This window comes from Oxyura jamaicensis, chromosome 9 (assembly GCF_011077185.1).
Source record: "Oxyura jamaicensis isolate SHBP4307 breed ruddy duck chromosome 9, BPBGC_Ojam_1.0, whole genome shotgun sequence".
In the NCBI taxonomy this organism is placed as follows: domain Eukaryota; kingdom Metazoa; phylum Chordata; class Aves; order Anseriformes; family Anatidae; genus Oxyura; species Oxyura jamaicensis.
In genome coordinates, this window is record NC_048901.1 from 11,683,843 (window position 1) to 11,691,749 (window position 7,907).

General features: G+C 45.0%; 1 protein-coding gene and 1 long non-coding RNA gene across 2 annotated transcripts in view; one reads left to right on the plus strand and one right to left on the minus strand.

Moving 5' to 3' along the window:
* LOC118171262 overlaps nt 1-5,385 on the minus strand; it is a 20,096-nt gene extending 14,711 nt beyond the window's left edge. The window contains exons 1-2 of the long non-coding RNA XR_004753123.1: nt 5,373-5,385; nt 157-160 (exon numbers count right to left, since the gene is read on the minus strand). This is a non-coding gene — a long non-coding RNA (uncharacterized LOC118171262). The remainder of the gene's footprint in view (nt 1-156; nt 161-5,372) is intronic.
* The window catches only part of FARP2 (FERM, ARH/RhoGEF and pleckstrin domain protein 2), an 82,893-nt gene continuing 77,870 nt past the window's right edge, over nt 2,885-7,907 (plus strand). The window contains exon 1 of the mRNA XM_035334221.1: nt 2,885-3,086. The gene's annotated coding sequence lies outside the window, so the exon portion shown is untranslated. The remainder of the gene's footprint in view (nt 3,087-7,907) is intronic.

Genomic DNA, 7,907 nt, shown 5'->3' on the forward strand with positions numbered 1-7,907 from the left:
TCCTGGAAGGCAAGGAAAAAAAGGTGGAGAAGGTGTGGTGGTGGTGGGAATGCAGCCCAGTTTACCAGCAAGGCAGACGTTTTCCCTGCATATTTACCAAAGCCAGTGGTATGGTGGCTTTGTCCTGCTGGACTAGCTGTCTTCTCAGTGTGTCACCCTGCTGCCAGAGCACACTGGCGCAGAACCCAGTGCTATAAGGGATCTTTTCATCATCTGGAAACAGAGGTGTTGTTGCCTGCTTGTGTGTTGTTCTGATGAGGAGATACGAAGGATGCAGAAACCAGCCTGTTGTCACATTAACCGTGTGAGAGGATGTGCCACAAAATCAGATTTGGTGTAACTCTGGGTCGAGTCCAGAAACAGAACAGAGGCAGCATGAGGAGGAGGAGGAGGAAGTTTGTCCAAGGACTGGTTTGATGGCCAGCTTTGTCAGTGTGGTCCAGAGGCAATAGGATGATCTGGGTCTGGCTCACAGCCACTTAGAGGTGTGTCGGTTTCAGGTGTGCTGGGGAGTTTCTCCTGTGTTTAGCAAGGCAAGATCTTCTGATGTATCTGTAAGTTTGCAGGTTTCGTTTCGGTACTTGAAATGCAAAACGAAGCTCATTTCCACCCACAGGAATGAGTTCCTGTAAATCTAGCGAGACAGAGGAGGTGTCCAGCTATCTCCAACCAAGAACAACATGATTTTCAGAACCTACCTCTGGCTAGAGCAGAGGCGGTCCTGCAGACAGGCTGTTTCGGCTGCAAGAAACAAGTCCCACAAGGCAAGAAGTGCAGTGCTTTGATTGCTGTGGGAAAGACAGAGCTCCTTGATAGGAAAAAATGAGCAGAGCACTCTCTCTGCCAAGCCTGGGGCTAACTCCTGCTTACTTTGTTTGAGCCCCAGCAGAAATGGCTTTGTAGGACTGATGCAGATAATTGTGCTCTAGTCTCAGCCCTCCTGAGATCCGCAGTTTTACACGTATCTTCAGTGGTGATGTAACTGCTGGTTGGCATGTCAGATTTAAGGTACGGCTGAATTCTGAGAGAGGGCCAAGTTGCCAGACAGAAATTTCTGTTCAGCCACGCTAAGTCACTGCAAAGTAATTGCAAAAGGTCAGAAAGATTTGAGTTAAAAGACATGCCAGCCATTAGCAGCTTGCTGTGTTGAGCTGTCTTGCTTAAAGTGCCTCAAGCTGGCTGTCCTGCTTTTTTATTGAGAAACAAAGTGAGGCTGGTGGGGCAAAGAGAAGGAATCACATCATATTTCTAAGCAGCAGGCAAAAGTTCCTGGGAAAATTCCTGTGTTGGAAGCAGAAGTCCAATGTTATGTGAAGATAACTCAGAGTATCCTATAGAATGAGTAAAACACACCCTGATAGCTAATGCAAAACATTTATTAAAACAGGTACCATACTGCTTAAGCATCGTATTTATTAAAATAAAAGAAAAAGGAAAGTCATTGACAGTAAAATACTTCATTCAGAACATGCCCACTCCTGCATTTATTAAAAAAACAGGGGAATTGTAAATTACTGTGTTTAATTCACTTTTAAGCAGCTTTTCCAAAATGCAGAGCCTAAAACGTAGGTCAAAGTCTTCCCGTAGTAGTTACTTGCTCAAATGTCAGAGATTTTTTCCCCTGGAGAGAGCATGCATTTGGCTCGGTGGTGGTGTCTTGGTGAAGCAGTTCGCTTGCTGACTAGCAAAGTCAGAAAGTTCATAATCCGAGCGAGAAAACTGGTTGTAATCTTCCTCCCATGCTCCGCAAGTAGGCTCAGGCTGCCTATTTCATTTGCTTTGAAATAGGGAAAAATGGCATTGCAAGAACGGCCGGCAGGCCGCATGGAGCGGCTGAACCACTGGCCAGGTTCAGTTTCAGCCTTTCGAGCATCAGTAGGAATTAACATGCTCTGTTGCCCAGCCCAAATAGCTGGAACCTTTTGTGGGGGTTTGGGCCCAGAAAGAGGAATCGGACAGCTTGCTGTTTGGCTAGAAGGTACCCAGCTGGTTGCCTGATTTTAAACATCAGGCATGAGGCAGCGTGGTCAGCCGGCAGCATGGAGGCTCTGAAGCCGTGTTTCTTTGACAGCAGAATAATCACCATGCTTACCAAGGGATTAGTGCTTGTGGTCCTTTGGTTTCTCTTTTTGTTCTGAAGGATCCTGTCTACCAACTAGGACTAGGGCTTTTTGTCTTCCGTACCTAAGAGCCTTTTTGTTTTTGAGGCCAACATGCATATGACTGGGCTTTTGTGCAGTTTTGCTGACTAGAGTCGTTGGCCTTGAACTGACGTGAAAATCAGCAGTGAGCTTTGTATCGCGTTAGAATTTCATATTTGGGGAGAATTTCACATTCTGGTGGCTGCTCTTTGGTGGTGTTTTGTTTCTTCCCCCCACCCCCGCCACTCACAGAAGTTTTTGATGTCGATCTTAGAAACACCATGCAAGTTGTGACTGGATCGAGCCTTGTGTGGCTCCACTCAGGTAACATGTCTGAGTTGATGGATAGGGAAATTAGATGAACCTCAATGAGATTAAAAACAAATAAAGGGGACTTTGGCTCCCAGTTGTGTGGGTTTTTTAGGCCTCGCTGCTCCAGGCATACTTGGATAACCTCACCTTGTACGTTTTAAGTGAAAAAGAGAAGTAAATTGCACCCTTGCAGAAGAGATGGTTTCGCTGCCGTCAGCGTAATGTTTAGGCTGCTGCAGTTAAAGGACTAACATCCATCGAAAATCTTACGACTTGGTTTGAAGCAAATTTAAGGGAATTCTGGGGATATTGATGCTCTTCTGCAGTTGGATGAGTTTACCACCTGGGGGCAACACGCCACTGGGCTTTGTTTATTCTTTCACCTCCACCTGTCTCTGAAGCAAATGGGTGGCAGTTGGTGGTTTTTGCCTGGACTTTTGTTGAAGTGCATGTGGCCGAGCAGCCATGTTTCTTCACAGCTTGTAGCTTGTGTTTGCTTTGGGGTTTGTGCTGTTGATCCAGAAGTGCTGCTGGCTGCAGATGAACCTTCTGGGTAGGAAGAACGTGTTCAGACAAGTACGCCAGGCAGGCCGAGAGGAGCTGCGGAGCAAGTGCCTGCGTGTGTGCGTGCAGGTATGAACATATGTTGTGCTTAATTTGTCCCTCGTAATTGCCACTTTCACCAGGAGACTTAACTTAAAATACAATTATGAAAGTCAGAGTAGGTGATTACAGAGAAGTCTTGCGTCCACTATTTTTTCTGTTAGCAAACTAGCACATTTTTTCCTACACGTAAATGCCCATGCCTGTCTTAAAGAATTAATTGGGTAATGTTGCAGGTCAATAGGCTGAGGCTAGCAGACTTCACACGTTACAAAGAGTAATGTCATCGGTAGGTAGTGTGTGTAGGCGGGCTCCTGAGAAATGCCCAAAAGGGAGCAATCTGAAAAGCCTGAAGGATTACCCTTGTGCTAAGTGCTATAGCATGATGATTGGGGTGAGGGTGGCAAGACAGAAGTATTTAAGATTGGAAGCGGAACACCCCCTCTCCACCCGAATTTCTGTAGCACGGAAATTAGTTTCTGTAGTTGGTTTAGCAAGGTGCTGCGAATGATGAGTACCTTTGACATTATATCTGTGCCACTTTTGAAAGTATCGTTCATTACAGTATGAATTTATTTCTCCAGTACCTCCAGGTGATTGTTAACAGTAAATTAACCCAGTGTGAGAGAGATTCCAGAAAATGATAGGTCTTGTTCTGTCTTTGCCATTCATTCTTTGTGTTGATCATGTGGATCAAATCTCCTGTTACCGGCGGCAATTCCTGTTTGCCTTGACTTGATACTTTCATCTTTTGCTTATGACAGTCGGTGTATTGATCAAATTCTATAATTTCACTCTCTTCTCTCTCATATTTTCCTACCATCTAGGTTATAACTGGCTTGTGAATAAAAAAAACAAACAACACCCAACTAACAGCTGGAGCTGGCTTGGTTTTCCTACTGGAGAAGTGGTCTGATGTAACTTGGTATCACCAATAAGACGGGTTGAAGAATGATTCACCCATCCACGTAGGCCAGTCTCTACTGAGATGTCAGTGCTGATGTGGAAGGCAATCCAGAGAAACGATGCGTGCAGCAAATTGTTGAGTATCTCCAGGTAGCACTGTAGTACAAGGCAAAATACTTATACTCCTTTAACCAAAGTAGGATGACAGCAGCAACCCGTGGCATTCAGAGCTCTGTGAGCACCCCCATCCAGGGATCCTGATGCTTCGACTGGCCTACCTGCAATGAAATCTGTACCAATTCATCTTTGCATCTTTAGCATTGATGTGCTTATGCATGTTCTCATAGAGTCACAGAATAATAGGCTAGAAAAGTGAACTAGTGACGTGCAGCCCAGTTACAGTGGGGAAGCGTAGAATACATGGCATGCATATGGCTTAAATTACGGTAATTGTTTCCATTCTCACCATCTTTCCCTATAGACAGAAAGGGAGACATAAGCTTTTTGGAATTGCTTGCCTTTTTATTACATAATAGGAGACTTCTAAGAAACAGAAGTTGGTAATATGTAACTGGAAAATATGAACTAAAGAAATTAGCAACAGAATATCTCTTTGCCAGGATGAATGATTTGAACAAGAAGAAACTTTTCCAGATACTGTAATTCTCGGTTGGATAAGAAGTCTGCTTTGAAGGACTTCCTCTACCCTCGTCCCAAGGATAATTAAAGAGGTGACATAGTATTATAGTGAAAGTGCAATTCTAATTGTCTCACTCAAGCCAAGATGAGTATATCATGTAGATTATCTGTAACATCAGTTGAATGAATGAGTTATGCACTATCAGTTTTTATCTCACAAGGATGAAATTGTGCTTGGTCCTTGTATTGTGTCCTTCCAACAGCAACAGCTGACTTTCATTGTAATTAAATTATTCCTTTTCTAGTTTTATTCCCTAAGCTTCCTCTTCATGTAAATGGTTCAAACGTACTGCCTGGATGCTCAAAGTTTGCCTTCATAGGTGTTAAGGGAACTCATAGGTCTTTGCATTTCTATTTTTAATGCAGACAGCTGTGAAGTACGTACTGCTGATTCAGTGTGCAGCAGATGGATAAGAGCATCCATTCCCTCCTTTAGCATTCAAGTCCATTCATCAACACCATGTCTCCAGCACCTTTTGTGTGTTCAAGTAGCCAAACGTTTTTGTAAAAGACTGTTAGGTCAGAGGCTCAGCCTGATAAGGTACTTCCTATTTGTACCCCACTTGGCTGGGATTAGGAACCACACCATCCATTTCATTGGCTGTTGAGTGCGATTCAATAAGCACAAAGTGCAGAGCTGTCGTTTCTTCTAGCTGGTAAAAGTGGAGTCTTGTGTCTTCTTGTATCGTCCTCTGCTTATGGTGAAGGAACTGAAATGGCAGGTGGTGCCATGGCCCTTCGTAGCCTGGCCATATGCTCGTGGCTACGAGAACGAAAACATGGTGACTTCTCTAACAGGAACTGTTGTAGAAAGGTTTTAGCATCTAGTCAGCTGCTGCTACATCAGCGTGGGTGTATGAACTCTTCTGAAGGCTTGGGAATGCTGGTATGAAGAGGAGACTTCTTCAGGTTCAGGCTGAAGGCAAGTAAATTAGTCTCAGAGGAATACCTGTGTATCCTGCTAAACTCCTTGTGCTATGATGAATAAATTTTGCCTGTGGTGGGTAGAAAGGCTAGAAATGAGCTGCACGTACAAACTGGGTACGGGGACACTTAAAGCACACAAACTTTTCATCACTGGATTGTTTCAGCTCGGTACATTACGTGTTTTGTGTGAGCAATAAAAGTTAGCAATATACAGTGAAGTGTAAACAGCAGGGTGTTGACACTTCTAAAGACTTTGCTATATATGCAATTATTGCTTCCTCTCTTTAATTGTTGTGGTGTGTTGCTTTTAAAGTGATCGCATCGGATTTGTTCTCCAACTTAGCCAGAGCTGCCACAAGAAAATCTTTGTGCTTTTTTTAGATGTTAAAGAAAGTAAGTGACGGAAATGAAGATTACTTTGCAGTGTCTGCACTTTAAAGGATATGAAAGTGCATTGGTGCTTAAGCTGCAAATAGAATTGACTGCTCTGTTTTCATTGCCTATGGAAGTGCAATGCAAATGGTGGGCAAAACAGGGTATTGAAACATCCATTTCAGTTATGACAGTGCTTCAGTTTACCAGAGTGACAAATGTTTTTTTATGGATGGTGTTATCTAAAATGTGTATACTTTTTCAACTTTCAAACTTTTTTTTTTTGCATACGGGAGATTCTTCAGCTCCGTTTCAGTTTTTGAAGGAAAATGATAAACGATGCACATTTTAAAAAATCTTGCGTCTTTTTCTCTTTTATAGAGATGAGAATGTTGATTGTCAGAAATTACTCATTAATTTTGTGAGTTAGTTTGTCTGTGGGTGAGAATGGTGAGGCTGCTCCAGGATGAAAGGGCTGTTCTGCATGATTTATGTGCTTTGTTAATCCAAAAGTCATATGCTGTTTTGTTTTTCAAATTGTTGTGAAAAGGTCAAATTCTCAGATACAGGGAGGCTCTGCATGTCTTGTGTTTTTGGCCATCTATCCTTTCCTGGATAAATCCAAGTAGTTCTCTCATTTTTCTTGTTTGTCATCTTGAAAAACAGACTCTAATGAGACATGGTCCCTCAGAGGGACTGAGGAAATTTGTCAAAAGAAGTCCTTTTTAGGAAGAGCTGTTTTCCTGACTGCCGGATACCAGTCAGCCTTGGCATCTACTTTTCAGCAAACTGCGACTCCAGAGGGTACGGGAGTCTGTTCAGGCAGAGCACATCTGACTTAAAAGCGTGTGCTTTGTTGTGCACTGCATTTCCTACCGTATTTGGTTCCTGTCTGTGTTACTGAGAGGTGGGCTTGCTGGTTTGGGGAGAAGGAGGAGGAAGAGGTAGGTTCTGATGGTCTTCAGCCTCCTTGGCCATGGCTGTGCCCGGTGTCTGTGCTGGAGCCACACGGGTGAGTGCAGCCCCCTTGCCTTCTCCACTATTCTGCTGCATGGCTCTGGCTTTTTCTGTCCCTATTTAAAATATATCTGAAAGAAAGTTAACTGAACAAAAGCCTGGAACTTTCGTTATTCAAAGTAAAATGGGTGTGATTTGTCACCTGGCACTTAGTTACTGGTGCATGGAGTGGTATCCTCACCGGAGCAGCACTCACCTGCATAAATGGGATTTGTCTGTGTTTTGCATCCCTAAACAGGGCACCTGCCTGCCCTGGGCATCTGTGTGTGTGTGTGGCTGTGTGGTTTGATGGCTCTTTTTTTTCAGAAGCAGGGCTGAGGGACGGCTGTTTTGGTGAGCCTACAGCCCTTCAGCTCTGGTGGGAAAGGATACGGTGTAAACGTTTCTTTAGGGCGTCTGACTCCCAGCACTCTTTTCGTGCTGGAAGAAAACACTTTTTTCACTCTTATAACCCTAAAGTATTGTCAGAATGAATTAAACAGCGTTGCAGGGCAGAGGAGGATAAGGCAGCCCTACGCGATGGAGTAGGAGTACAAGCTGCCTGAAAGAAGGACTTGGCCTCAGCTGTACGTATCCCGGCACCAGCTCTGACGGTCCTTCTGTAGGGTCTGGACTTCTCCTGGGATTCCTGAGCCCCCCGGACACCCGGTAACAAAATCCCAATCCTCCGGATTAAGCCCGAGGCGTATTTTGGGGTCTACACGCGTTGCTGGAACCCTGCAAAGCGCCTGCCGGGGCCGAGCCGCCTCTGCTCAGGGGACGGCATCGGCGCCCGCCCCGAGCGGCATTCCGGGGCCTGGAGTGGGCACGGGGAATCCAGGCATCGCGCCCGGAGGAGCCGAAGGCCTCGCTTCACCCTCGGCTTGCAGACAGAAGCCCTTTTTGTCGGGCCCGCCCGCAGGCCGCGGCCCTCCGCCTCCCGGCTGCACA